At 48.1% G+C, this 15,289-nt stretch overlaps 1 protein-coding gene across 1 annotated transcript in view; it reads right to left on the bottom strand.

Annotated features, from left to right (window-relative positions):
• The window catches only part of LOC146821053 (E3 ubiquitin-protein ligase PHF7-like), a 1,746,711-nt gene that overhangs the window by 441,826 nt on the left and 1,289,596 nt on the right, over nucleotides 1-15,289 (bottom strand). The window lies entirely within an intron of this gene.

Below are 15,289 nucleotides of genomic sequence, written 5' to 3'. Positions count from 1 at the left end.
GGCTAGAGGTCAAAACACATAAGTTACACTTCACATATCACAGTAATAAGCACAAATACACGTCAGGCCCTAGGGGCGAGCTAAACCATATACTAAAATAGTGGTATAAGAACAGCGACTTAACTAGACACAAGGCCTAGAACCTGTAGAATCACTGGGACCCCAAGGAGCCACCCAAGGTAGTGACACAGGGGGTCCACGGGGGTCGTGTGCAGTGTAAGAACACAGCCGCGAGCTCCCGTTAGCTTCTATGGGGAAAGTCGCGGTTAGATTTTTAAAGATTAGGGACACTTAGAAACGAGTCAGGACCAAACCCTTTGGGACTTAGGAAGTTCTAGGGTCAACACCCACGGGAGCACCGGAGTACTCGAGTTACTTCACCCAGGGAAGCCGAGTGCATAGGTGTCAAATGGTGTCGGGTCGCGTCGTCGATTTCAATGGGAGCTGGCAAAGAAGTGCTGGCTGCTGAGAAGATGCGAAATGTCCGAAGAGATCCAAGCCTGGATCAAAGTCGAGAAGAACCTGAAAGCAGAGGGGACAGAGTCTGGGTCACTTGCCAGTGACCTGGAGGACGATAGGTGGATGCCCAGAGATGTCGGGTGATTTCAGGTGAATGAGGTGAAGCTTGACTCTTCAGCCACGAGGACCAGGAGGCGTCGAGGACGACCAGGAGCTGGATTAGAGCTGTCCCACGAAGGATGTTGAGTGCTGCAGCGTCGGTGCCCGGATTGGACACAACAAGCCTTGGCAACAGCAACCCACGCAGAAAGGAGAGATTCTTCGGTGCAGACCAGCAAGGTCTGAGGGACTCGCCACTTGGTAGGGAGTGAGGGCACATCTGGAGCAACCAGGGAAGCCCAAGGAAATTCAAAGTTACCCTCTCAGGGACCCACCCGTCGACGGACCAGGGATCACGAAGGGACCTCGAGAAGAAACACAAAATGGCGGCCCACGGGTCACTCGGGGTGACTAGGCCGACAATCTTCGGTGGATTCTCTGCTCGAGGTGGGGGCTACAAGTAACCCCAAGCACGACTTCAAGAGACGTCGAGAAGTCAATGCACTTGCAAAAGTGCACGGTGACCAGGAGTTCCGGTTCCACGCTACTCACAAGAGCTGCGGGTCTCAGCTTTGCTGGGGACTCGGGTCGGCCTCTGAGATGTCTGGAAATCCGCTTCCTGGGCTACAAATACTTCGGAATCCGGCGGGAGCTTTGGAGATGCAGCCCAGCAAAATGCTTCGTTGGTGCCTGCCAAGCAGGGGAGTCACTCCTTGACCCCAAGGGAGATTTCTTTAGTCCTCTAGTCTTTAGTAGTGTCGAAGATCCAGGATTCAGCTTCAGAGTTTCGTCCAGGGATATCTAAAGTTCTGGTTACAGAGGTTCCTTACTTATACCTAAGGTAGGGGTGTGACTAACTCTGGGGACCCACCTATGGGAGGGTTTGGAAAGAGGGGTGGCTACACTCATTTCCTTTGTCCAGTTTCGCGCCAGAACAGGGGCTGGAAGCCCCTGAACCGGTTTGTGCTGGACTATGCACAGGGACACCAAATGTGCTCCCAGTGCAGGACTTCAAAGCACTCAGAGAGTGCTCCCACCCAGCCCCAATACACATAAGCCTGTCTGGGAGGTGGTTACACCTCCCTGTGACAGGAAACCTATTGTCCAGGCCTCCCCTGCCGGAGTTTCTGTCAGCAGCAGGAGGCCAGACCCGTGTCTGTGGCTGAAGCATCCATTTTGTGATGCCAGGGCTCTGTTACGTTTCTACCGGGTATACCAGTACTGTCATGTCTCTCCCTCTAGAAGCGTGGGATCATATTCTCACATCTGGATTTGATGTGAGGGTATGATCCAAGGTGTTTGACACCAAACACAACATGTTTCCGCGCAGCCAGTCCAAAGTTAGCATTAACCGTTTTAGATATAATGCACTTAAGAGTATACGGTCAGGCTGCACCACTGTCAACTCCGGAGAAGAGATTCCGAAGGCTGCAGAGGGGCTCAGCTCATGCCTGGGCACCCTCTCTGTATAACCAAGCACCCTGCCTTCAGGATTGATAAGGCCTGCCATAGGGGTGACTGATAGGTTACTATGTGCAGTGATAGGTGAGGTATAGTGAACCTATACCTCAGTAAGGGGTGCATGCACCACCTTACCCAGGCTGCAGTAGCAGACCTGTGGTGTCATTTTGGAGGGCTTTCCTGGGGTGGCGCAATACATGCTTTAGCCCCTGGTAGGCCTCTGGGGTACCTATGCCCTGGGTCCATAGTATACCATATACTAGGGACTCATAAGGGTACCCCAGAATCCAATCTGGAGTGTACCTAAAGTACATGCAATCAATTTAGAGAGGAAGCAGCTAGGCTGGGGTCCTGAATAGCAGGGTCCCAGCCAGACTAAAGTCGAAAGACAGTGAAACACCAGCAAAAAGTGGGGGTACACATGTGAAGCAGATCCTACTCTCCTACAGCTAGAGTCCAGGACTTTAAGTGGAGCAGGTCCATCCAGGTTTTAGACCCACCAGTATTTAAAGACTGAAATTGAAATGGGCTCCTATTGGGACCTTTGTTCATTACCTTGACTTAACAGGCAAAAACAATGATCGACTACTTAACAATTTAAAACCAATTAAGGTAATCCATGACAGCATGTAGCTTCTGTTCACATTTCACCTTTTATTTAATTTTGCATTCTCTTTGCTTTTTTCTTAAGGTGTTTTCTGAGCAGTATTTTACTCTTGTATCATGCGTACTGTGATCTTAGTCGCGTCTAGGTTTATTTGAGTAGTTTAGGTTGTCGGATCGTGTTTATAATAGGCTCTATTGAGAGCTCCGGAGTTGAGGCTGAAGGTAGCTCCAGTTTCTCACAGTGCCTTTCTATGGGTCATAAAGGTGTTGTAGAAAAGTATGATCTGCTTCTTATGGTTACCCCCACTTTTTTGCTGGATGTAATGCTATTTTTGACTAGTCTGACTGGGACCCTGCTAATTAGGGCCCCAGTCTATCTGCTTTCTCCCTAAGCTGTTATGTTATGTACTTGGGTACACTCCAGATTGGAGACTGGGGTACCCTTGTCAGTCCTTAGTATATGGTACACATGTACCCAGGGCATAGGTACCCCAGAGGCCTCCCATGGGCTGAGCATGTATTATGCCACCCATGAGAGGCCATGCAAAATGGAACTACAGGCCTGCTATTGTAGCCTGTGTAAGTTGGTGCATGCACCACTTACTTAAGATATAGGTTTAATATATCTAAGGGTCAGTGCACTTAAAACCTGTAAGTCACCTGTATAGCAGGCCATTACAATCCTGAGGGTAGGGTGCTTGTTTCTAAGTGAAAGGGTGCCCCTGCATGAGCAGGACACCCCTGCAGCCTACGGAGTCCATTCTCCCCGGTTGTCAGTTTAGCAACCATATACTACTATAGAGGGGCATTATGCGACCGGGTGATGACCACTCTAAAACGGCTGAAAAAAAAACCCTATCGTGTTTGGTGTCAAACATGTTGGAATCATACCCCCACTCCAGTAACCGGTGTGGGAGGTATGATTCCACCCCTCAGAAGCATTTCTTGTGGGGTTCCTGGTGTTCCAAGTACCAGCCTTCTAGCTCCGGACAGCACAGAATGGTTGCTGCCGACCAGAGACACATTTCTGCCCTCCTGCTTCTGAGCCAAGCTCGAGCAGGGGAAGGCAGAACAATAGGCGACCTGTCACAGCGAGGTGTGACCACCTCCCAGACAGGATATAGTGTATTAGGGCTAGCTGGGTGAGCTTGCCAGGGACCGGGTTTCTGCATGAGGGGCACATTTGGTGTCCCAGTGCATAGTCCAGTTAAACTCCAGATCTGGCATGAAACTGGACAAAGGACATGGGAGTAACCTCCTCCCTGTCCAGACCCTGCCCTGCGAGGGTCCCCTGAACCTTTCCAACCCTCTCCCATGGGTACTTGAAGGCTTGCCTGGCTGTAGTACCTTAGATTTGTCCTGGAAAAGATTCAGAACTGAAACCACTGCACTTCGACCTTCTGGGCACTCTGGACTTCATTTGGGCCTGACTTCGTCTCCCTCTCAGTCTGCTGCATCTTCTGTGCCTGTGTGCCGTACAGGATCTGTGTAGGACCTGTGGAGCATCCAAGACACCTGAAGATAATCTCCCTTGGAGTGAAGGCGTCACTCCCCTGCATTTGCAGGCACAGCAACTTTGCTGACCGGTCTGGTGATCCCGAGCTCCTACGGACTCCGAAAGGCCCAGTAACACAGGAGGTGGGTTTCTACATCCCTCGAGGTCGAAGCTGCCCTCTCACCGAGTTTGAGGTCAGAATCCCTTGGGGGGGCTGCAATACCCAAACTCCTGTGCACAACGTCCTTTTGCAAGTGCAAGTGCTTGTTGGCAATCCTTCGACAAGTGCATTGGGCTCCAGGGCTCCAAATAGCCCCAACCTCTGGCAACTCTTCCTACAAAGATCTTCAACCACCTCGCACCGTGTGATCCGTAGCCTGTTGTTTTGTGAAGCTGCCCAAGGTCCACTCATGCCACTCCTGTGCCTGTGGGTCCAATTGAGGGTCCCCTGATTGCTCATGGCCTGCCCTGACTCCCCTACGTGTGGTGAGTCTCCTGGACCTTACTGGTCCGTACCGTACACTTCCTTGACTTCCTGTGTGGGTTGCTTTTGCCAAGGCTTGTTAGTGCTCCCGCCGGACTCCGACCCCTCAGCACTCAACATACTTTGTGGGACAGCTCGCATCCGGCTCCTGGTCGTCCTCAATGTCGCCTGGTCCCCTCAGCTGCAGAGTCAAGGTCACCGTCAACTATCCTGAAGCAACCAACATCGGTGGGCATCCGTTTACTGAGCCCCTGATCACTCTCAAGTGACCCAGACTCTGTCACCTCTGCTTTCAGGTACTCTTTGACAAGAATCCACATTTGGATTCCAACTGACAATTCCTCCTCTTCCAGCAGTGGCTCTTCTTCGAAGTCCTCCATTGGGTTCAACTGCGGTTTCCGACCCCACTTCACACTTATGCACCCGGCTTCCCTTGGTTAGGCAACTTGGGTACTTTAGTATCCACGAGTAAGGTCGCTCTCCAACCTTGTGTCTTCCACGGGGTTTCTTCGAAGTCCACTGGAAAGGGTCATTAATCTTTAAAAATCCAACCGTGACTTACCCACAGACTTGTACGGAGCACACGGTTGTGTATTCACACTGCACATGCACTCCATGGGGTCCCTATCTACTCACCTTGGGTGGTCCCTTGGGGTCCCAGTAATCCTACATCTTTCGACATTGTCCTGAGTCAAGTCGTGGTTCTTATACCACTTTTTTAGTATATGGTTTGGCCCCCACTGGGGCCCACAGTGTATTAGTGCTATTTACTGTGATTTCTTTGCTATACTATTGTGTGCTTTGTGTCTTTCTCCGTATGGGAGATACTAGAACGTACTACAGAGTATTTTATACAAATACATATTTTTATAAACATCTTGTGTGGTTCTCTTTCATTTTATCTATACTATAAGACTGCACTGTACTGTAAAGCTGCTTCACAATCCTTCAATACTAAGCATGAAGGCAGCTCTTCACAGCTACCACTTGGATAGCTTTCTAAGGTTGTCTAAGACCTCTTAAATCACCATAAGGGTTGTCTGGACTGGTGCAAGGTGCCCACTTACATTAGTGGACAGAATATTCCAGGCCAGCCTCTCACTGGTGTTAAAAGTGGAAGCTCATCCACTCCTGGTCCTTCTTCAGATCACACAGATGTGAGAAGTTGACCTGGTATATGCTGTTCACTAGTTAAAGTGGACACCTTGCACCAGTACAATTCGACTCCTATGGTAGATAGGTTTAAGACAACCTTTTAAAGAAAGCTATCCTAGTGGTAGCTGTGGAGAGCAGCCTTCAGGCTAAGTCTTTAGAGGAATGTAAATCATTATAATCTCTTGAATAACTAAATGAAAGGACACCACGCAGGTATATATATAAAATATATATGTGTTTATTACTAGACACACTCTACTAATCTCTTTATGAGATTAGAAGTCAAGGACATATGCACAAATCAACATTTCACAACAAGTTAAGCACAAATATGGCTGGGGCCCTAGGGGCGTACCAGACCATATACTAAAAAAGAGACTTAGAAATAACGACTTGCAAGGGGACAAGGCCTAGGGCCTTCAGAAGTGCTGGGGCCTCACTAAACCACCCAAGGCAGGTAAGTAAAGGACCCACGGGAGACGCATGCAGTGTGAGAACACAGCGCGGATCCCAATCGACTTCAATTGCTTCAATGGAGCAAATCGCGATTGGAAATTTAGAGTTTTAGGATACTTCGGGAGAGTCTACAAGCAAGCCACTTACAGGCTAAGTAGTTCTAGAGCGAACAACCACAGGAGCACCGTAGTGCTGGAGTTACCTCACCCAGGGAAGCCGGGTGCATAGGTGTCTTTTGGTGTTGGGTCGCGGCGTCGTTTTCAATGGGAGCCAAAGAAGACTTGCTGCTTGTGAAGACAGGAGAAGTGTCCGGTGGAATCCAAGCCTGGATTCAGAAGAAGGAAGACCTGAAAGCAGAGGGGACAGTGTTCAAAGTCACTTGGCAGTTACCCGGGGCAAGGAAGATGGATGCCCACAGTCGTCGGGTGACTTCAGGTGATCACGGGTGTCTTGACTCTTCAGCCACGAGGTACAGGAGGCGACGACGACGACCAGGAGCTGGATTCGGCGTGTCCCACGAAGTCTACAGCTTACTGCGGTGTCGGTGACCAGATTGGAGCCAACAAGCCTTGGTAACAGCAAGTCTCGTGGAAAGTGTAAAAAGTCAGCGGTGCAGACCAGCAAGGTCTGAGGGACTCACCCAGCGAGGGTAAGTCAGGGCAGGCCTGGAGCAACCAGGGGAACCCTTTGGTTTTGTAGAAGAGTCTTCTGGGGACCCACAAGCCAACCGGCAAGGGATCGCAAAGACGCCTCGGGAGGATTCACTCAACAGGAGCCCACGGTCACTCAGGACGGGGTAGGCCTCTGATCTTCGGTGGAAATCCTGCTGGAGGCTTGAACGTCGTGAAGTGGTTGCACTCGAAAATAGTGCACAGTACCCAGGGATTGCGGTTCCTCGTCACTCGTGGGGTCCACTTGCCTCAGCGTCGCTGGGGACTCACAATGGCCTTGGAGAAGTCAGGAAATCCTCTTCCTGGGCTGCAGGGACTTCGGACTCCGGCGGGAGCGGGAAAGTTTGCCACCGTTGATTGCAAAGTTTGGTGCTTGCCAAGCAGGGGAGTCACTCCTTGACTCCAAGGGAGATTCTTCAGTCTTCCAGAGGTAGCGGAACGTCAAAGGTCCAGGATTCTTCTTCAGAGTGTCGTCCAGGGATATCTAGTTTGCTATGGCAAGAGTTCCCTAACTTATACTAGAAGGAAGGGAGGGACTAGCTCTATGACCCCACCTATGGGAGGGTCAGGGGAGTGGGTGGGTACACCCACTTCCCTTTGTCCAGTTTCGCGCCAGAGCAGGGGCAGGTAGCCCCTGAGCCAGTTTGAACTGGTGTGTGAACAGAGGAGCCTACTGCTCCCCCGGTGCAGGACTTCAAAGCACTCTAGGAGTGCACCCACCCAGCCCCAATACACTAAACCCTGTCTGGACAGGATGGGACAGGATGCCTATTGTTGGGCCACCTCCACTGCGAGTTTCGGTCATCAGCAGGAGGGCAGCCCAGTGTCTGTGACTGGTGGCATCCATTTTGTGATGCCAGGGCACTTCAGGATTCTACCGTGTTTCCACAGTAGGTACATGTCTATCCCTCTAGAAGGGTGGGATCATACTCCCACACCACTTACTGGTGTGGGTGTATGATTCCAAAGCGTTTGACACCAAACACAACATGTTTTGATGCAGCCATTCCAAAGTTAGCATTAACCGCGAGGTTATAATGCACTTAAGAGTATATGGTTTGACCGCATTCACAAACAGCCCCAGAGAATGGACTCGAGAGCTGCAGAGGGGCCCTGCTCAGGCAGAGGCACCCCCTCACATGGAAACCAAGCACCCTGCCCTCAGGATTGATAGGGCCTGCCTTAGGGGTGACTGATAGGTTTAAATGTGTATGCAGGGAGAGATATAGTGAACCTATATCTCAGTGAGGAGTGCTAACACTACCTCACCCAGGCTGCAGTACCAGGCCTGTGGTGTCAGATTTAGTCTGCTTCCCAGGGGTGGCATAATACAAGTTTCAGCCCCTGGTAGGCCTGTGAAGTACCGATGCCCTTGGTACCTAAGGTACCATATACTAGGAGCTCATAAGGTACCACAGTATCCAATCACTAGTGCACCTAATATGCACTTCAAGTTGTTTAGAGAGAACCGAGAGGCTGGGGCCCTGATTAGCAGGGTCCCAGCCAGACTATAGCCAGAAACCAGTGTAAACATCAGAAAAAAAGTGGGGGCAACATAAGAGGCAGATCCTACTCTCCTACAACAGAACAATGGTCATCTGTGGCTGTTGTGATTCTAAGCGAAAGTATTTGATCGAGGTACACACCTGGAAAAATAGTGACATGGAGAAAGCAAAATAAATGCAGTACTTACAGATGATTGAATGAATTCATTGTGTGTATAGGGGGATGGTGAAGTGATGGAGAAGGAAGACATTCAGGAGAGAGTGAAATGAGGGTGCCAGAGAGGATATGTAAGATATGCAGACAGAGGATTTCACAAAGACGAGGGGAGAAAAAGGGCGTAACCATTTAACTAGCTCAGACCCGATAATTCATTGTTTTTTGTTTTTTCCCATCCTCTTCCAGCTTAAGTAGCTCATAACACAATGCTCCTGTTTTTAGTCATGTATCATTTTCAGAGGCTGACCAACGTTATATCTGTGTCATTTACTTGGGAACAGTCATCCGGTGCAAGCTGTGTCCTTCGATTGGTTTACAACCCCTTCACAACCAGCTGGTTTGAATACGGAGTAAGGATGCACTGATCCTGCGGGAGACGCTAGATTTTATTATTAGCTTGGCAGTCCAGGGTGAGTACAGGGTTTCTGTCAAGAGGTGTGGTTCCATGTACCCTTCCTTACAGGAAGGTAGTGAGGTACTCTACAATGAGATTCTCAGAATTACATGAGGATGCAGTGTGTAATATGTAAAACAATGAATGGTGGTGCCCGAACTGCTGCTCAGGAGCCCGTGGACAACGCTATTAAATGTCAGCCAAGTCTGCATAGCCTGGAAACCATCAAAGGCGTCTTTAATCGACTACCAGACACTTTCTGACCCTTCATTTCACTTTTGCAGGTTACTGCTTTCTTCTTTCGTTAAGATTTTTAAGTCTTTGTCCTCCTTCTATCCCATTTGTGGGTGTTTCCCTCTCTTGCGCTCAAGCAATGTCTGATGAGGAAAAATAAGTGTCCCCAAAAATGAGTTGTAGTGGCACCACCAGCAACCACCAACTCAAAGTAAGTGCTCTAAGGATGTCATCCCATCTGCACTACTTAGGTGGTGCCAGTAACCCCAGGCAAGGTGAAAGCACATTTCAGCAGTACCAGACAACCTGTTTCTGCACGATTTGATTGTTACGGTCCAAGGAAGAAGAACTCTACTACACTGTTAAAGCTGAACCCAGTCCTGTCTGAACACATAGGTCCTTGCTGGTCAATCACAGTTCTGGCCTCAGGCAGGTCCATCTCCTCACTTCTTTTCTACCCTGCAGTTCAATCCAGATCCCTTGCTTTGCAGGGTGTTATTGAGAGGGCCATGGCCACCTGGTTTGCAAGCAAAGAGACATGATACAAAAAGAATTGCAGGAAGCCATCCTGTCCATTTATTTGCGCACTTCACTGGTCCCGGCCACCTCTTAACACAGAAGGCCCTAGAAGCAGCAGAAGTACATAGAGGTACCAGCTCCCACTAAGCATTTTTCTATAACAGGAGTCTTTTTGGGAGGCTAGCATGAAACCAGATTTGCATTCGACCCAGGTACATGTGACCATAAGCCTAGTGCAGATCTTGGAGACAAAGAACTAGGAGCAGCTCCGACTCCCTTGTCCTCACACTGCTTGTCCCAAACCAGCTGCTAGTTACAAGCACACTCCTCCAGCAGGTCCCTCAAGGATGAGGAATGTTCTATGGATCCTTGCACCAGGCCCCAGCCCACAAGAGTCCATCTTCGCTGATATATGGGCACTGACCTGGAAACAGATCTAGACATTAGTAGAGAAGACTGCAAGGATCTTTATCTGACGAGGCACTTCCATTTGGCTATGTCAATGGTGGTCTTGTTCGGAGAGTGGGCCACATTTAGAGGTTGGCGGACTACCATGCTTATATTTAGGTAAACAATGTTTATAACAAAACTTTTTATACGCAGGGAATCACAATGGGGTCGTTACAACAACTGCGTTGTGATTCCGCATACCATTACTCCGCAAGTCGGAACAAAGACTTGCGGAGGGGGGGAAGGTGTTGGATTTAAAATCCAACACCTTTCCTACTGTCCGCACAGACTGGAGTTGGAATAGTAAATTATACTATTCCAACATCCAGCGCCCTCCCTCCGCAAGTCGTTGTTCCGACTTGCGGAGTAATGGTATGCGGAATTACAACGTGGTTGTTGTAACAACCGCGTTGTGATTCCCTGTGGACAAAAAGGCTGCGGGATAAGGAGGCATATTCTTATATTTAAGATCTTTGCGGCCTGGCAGCGATCTCTGCGGCTTCAAATAAGTTGCAGTCACAGTCAATCCTCTAAAAGCACTAAAAGTTTGCTGATCAGCGACCATGTTTAAACCACCCAGCAGCAAACTTTATGGTTTTACAAAAATAAACTCCCAAAGCGGGAATTTGTTTTTGTAAAACAAAACACCAAAGACCCTGACATCCTGAGAGTTTTCTCCCAGGATGTGGCGGGTCATTTATTTGAATTATTTTTCAAAATCACCAGTTGTTTTGTGGCAATCATGTACAGAAAAATTACATTAGACTGTCTGATCTAAATAGGGCTGACGGCACTGAGTCACAAGACCGTTGAGCCCTGGTGTGAGGTTTTTGCTAGTGTAGCCTGTGGATGCGCAAGGCTTGGCCCTTTCTGCAGGGTCATCCCCAAACTTTTTTGCCTTCACCCACCTGATTTCTGAACCCCTTTAGTTTTGGCTTTTAGGACTCTGCGCGCTTTACCACTGCTAACCAGTGCTAAAGTGCTTGTGCTCTCTCCTTAAAACATGGTAGAATTGGCTTATACCGAATTGGCCTATTTAATTTACTTGTCAGTCCCTAGTAAAGTGGTAATAATTTATCTAGGACCTGTAAATTAAATGGTGCTAATGGGTCGGCAGCACTGATTGTGCCACACACTTAAGTAGCCATTTAAACATGTCGGAGGCCTGCTGTTACAGCCTGTGTGTGGAGTTTTAAACTGCCATTTCGACCTGACACAATAAACGTTTTCGCCCGGCCCAAACCTTCCTTTTTAATACATACCCTAGGGTAAGCCATAGACATCCCAGAGGGCATGGCGCACTGTATTAAAAAAGTTAGACATGTACTTTTAAGTTTTACATGTCCTGGTAGTGAAAAACTCGTACTTTTTTTTGCTACTGCAAGGCCGGTCTCTCCCATAGGATAACACGGTCAGTAACCTACTGTAAGGGAAGAGAATGGGTTAAGCTAGTAAAAAATAGGCAATACCCGACATTCCCAGAACAGAATCTTTTTCTCCCTATTAATTCAGTATATGAAAACTATCAAATCTACTGTAACTACATAAAACGTACCCTGGATCAGACTGTTCCAGAAAAAAGACGGAAGAACAGAAAGAAACCCTCAGCCCCCTGGTATAGCAAGGAGTTAAAATTGATGCGGAAAAAACGCCAACAGGCCGAGAGGAAATGAGAAGGACATATGTAGAATCAGATAAAAAAAGAGCTGAAAGTGTTGCAGGCTTCGTATAAGGAAGCTATCTCTAGGTCCAAAGCAGAGTATTATGCCAAAACCATCCTGCAAGCACCTAATAGTACTAAAGTGCTTTTTAATATTATAAAGGACCTATCCAATCCAGCTTGCATGAGCAATAAGGGGGATGCAACGCAAAAACTTTGCGACGATATTGCTGCCCATTTTGACAAGAAGATTAATAAAATTGTTGGGGGTTTAAACCCCAACAATAATAGCTGTCTGGATGAGGAAAAGGAATCATCTCAGACACTAGCAGAAGAGCCACAGATAGAAGCATCTCACAGCTGTCAGCCGCCTGTTCTAGAGTGCTTTCAACCGCTTACCGAGGATACATTTAACAGCCGTGCTCAAAGTATATCCTCAGCCTCTCCTCTGGACCCTCTTCCACATGGGATATGGAAAGAGAGTTGGCTAGAATTATTCCCCGGGCTGCGGCAGATTTGCTGTCAGTCACTGGAAAAAGGAATAGTTCCAGAAGTTTGGAAGCAGGCAGTGGTGACCCCGCTGCTTAAGAAACAGACTCTTGATCCTAAAAGTCCAATGAGTTTCAGACCAATCTCCCTCCTGCCATACCCAGTAAAAATCCTGGAGAGGGCAGTTAGTAAATCTTTGTCCTTATATCAAGAAGAAAACCATCTGCTAGATAAGGACCAATTTGGGTTACGACCAGGTCATGGAACTGAAACAGCCCTGGTGACCGTACTGGACAACCTGAGAATGCGAGCCGACAATGGTAATCCATCTGTACTAGTGTTATCAGACATGTCGGCCGCATTCGACACGGTGAATCACATAATACTGCTGAAAAGACTAGAGAATATAGGAGTGAAAGGACGGGCACTGAAGTGGCTGCAATCATATTTGACGGGTAGACAATAGGTAGTGTACATTTCACCGTTCACATCCACAAAGACCCCGGTGCGCCACGAGGTGCCACAGGGCTCTGAAATAAGCCCCATTCTATTCAACATCTACTTGCACCCTTTCATCCCTATTATCAAGTCCTTTGGAATTGATCTAGTCAACTATGCGGACGACACACAATTGATGTTTTCCCTGGAAGGAAATCAAACAGTATCCATAGACACATTTCAGAAGTGTATACATCAGACCTCCAAATGGCTTAGGACAAACTCCCTACAATTTAATGGGGGGAAAACGGGAGTTGTGTACTGCTCCACGGCCAAAATGACGCGGCATCTGCCGTTGGAGTTCAGACTCACCCCTATGGACAAACCACTGGTTCCAGCAAGAACAGTACATAACCTGGGGGTTTTAATGGATGATAATCTTCAAATGGAGTTACAAGTCAATAAAACGGTTAGTATTTGCTTCTCCTTGTTAAGAGCGCTACGCCAGATTCTCCCAATACTGCCTAGTGCCACTAGACCTCTAGTAGTGAGAAGTATCATTTTAAGTAGACTGGACTACTGCAACTCTCTGTAGTTGGGAGCACCACAATCAGTATTACAGAAGCTGCAGAGAATCCAGTCCATATCAGCCAAACTGGCGTTAAACGGCAGCTCTAAAGGACCTTCATTGGTTACCCATCAAGGAGAGAATCCAATTCAAATCTCTCTGTATTGTGTTTAGAGCAGTACATGGTCTGGGCCCACTGCCCATGCAGGAGAAACTCACCTGGTATAATCCGGGCAGAAATCTTTGTTCTTCCAGTGCAAGTCTGGTAACCACCACTAGATTTAAGAAGACCAGGATGGGTGGCAGAGCATTTGGTGTAGCAGCCTCACGTCTATTGAATGATTTGCCCACGAATATTAGACAAATTAATTCTTTACTTCCATTCAGAAAAAGCTTAAAGACTTGGCTCTTCCCTAGGGATGAGTAAAATAAGCTCTTTAAATCAGCGAATAGGCTATCTGTTTTGCCTGGTGCCATCTTGGTAAGTTGCAGCGCCAGGATACTCGTAGGGTGACAGTTCTTTGCGCTATATAAGTCTATGATACAATACAATACAACACAACACTGGAGTACCTTATTACATTTAATAAGCTGGAACTTCCAAATGGGAGCATGTGGCCAGTTCATGTTTAGTGTCTTTGGAACTGTAATGAGAAGTCCCCTCTTATGGTAAAGTTGGATTTTAAATTGCAATTTTGAATATGCCACTTTTAGAAAGTTAGCATTTTCCTGTTTTAGCCATTTAGTGCCTGCAGACTGTCTCTGGGTCCCGTGACTGGGTGTAGCTGACAGTTGGTCTTTGTGTATTCCTCTTAGACAGCCACACACACTAGAGCTTAGGTGTTCCTGGATGGGTCATCACTTCAAAGAAGGCACCAAGTATAGATATTGAACCTCAGACACCAACTCTTCAGTACACTTCTGTACACGTGAAAACTCTGCCAGTAAGAAAGACTGCTGTGCTGCTGAAAGGACTGCAACTCTCCTGGACTGCTGCCCTGCTGGACTACTGCCTTGCTGGATTGCTGCTATGCTGCCTTCCTGCCTGAGTCAGAGGGATTGGAACTGCACCTGAACCCAGGACTCCCAGAGTGACTCCAAGGGTTAGTATGCTGACTCCTTTTCCAAGCCACGGGGACATAACAGGTTCACAACCACGTGAGCAAGCACCCATATCCAGCTGGAGCAAGCCCCTGACCCCAAGTGGTGCCCCTCAGGTCCTGGTCCCTTGGTTTGGCCTCGGAGGGGTTACATTTAAGTTTTTGGGCTCAACAAGCCCCGAATGGTGCTGTTTGGACCGAAACCTTGACACTCACAGAACCCGTCAACGCGCCGTTCCGTCCACCCGACTCTTCATGCTACAGCATCGACTGCTTGCAGGGAGCACCACCTCAAAGCTCCGGCCCGCCTGCTCATGATGACAACAGGATTTTCTTGCTACATCGACAATGTTCCGCGATGCCAGGGTGCTCTTCGCTCTACATCTACGACTGTCTGCAACACTTCTCTGCTCTCTGCAGCCCCCTCCACCATGAACAGGACTTTTTGCACGGGATTGAGAAGGTAACCTTTCAGCTGGACTAACCTGGTCCCTGTATCCGACCTGCGCTCCATCGCGGTTGGCAATAGCTTGTGACTTTCTCCCGGTCTCACACAACCAGATAGCCGCGAGTGGCATGTTGGGATATTTGCGCTATTATCACTTAAACCTTTAAAATTGCATATCTCCTGTTCTACTGATTGGATGTTTGTCATTTTGTTCTTCATTTATTTAATACATTGTGCACTATTTTTCTAAATTGGTGTGGGATTTGTCTTGTGTTATGTTTTCATTTTTTATTACTGTTTGAAGTGCTGCATAAATACTTTACACATTGCCTCTAAGTTAAGTGTGACTGCTCTGTGCCAAGCTACCAGAGGGTTGAGCAA

This window comes from Triturus cristatus, chromosome 6, assembly GCF_964204655.1.
Source record: "Triturus cristatus chromosome 6, aTriCri1.1, whole genome shotgun sequence".
NCBI lineage: Eukaryota > Metazoa > Chordata > Amphibia > Caudata > Salamandridae > Triturus > Triturus cristatus.
The sequence above is the reverse complement of the archived record's forward strand: the minus strand, read 5'-3'. Positions and strand labels throughout refer to the sequence as shown.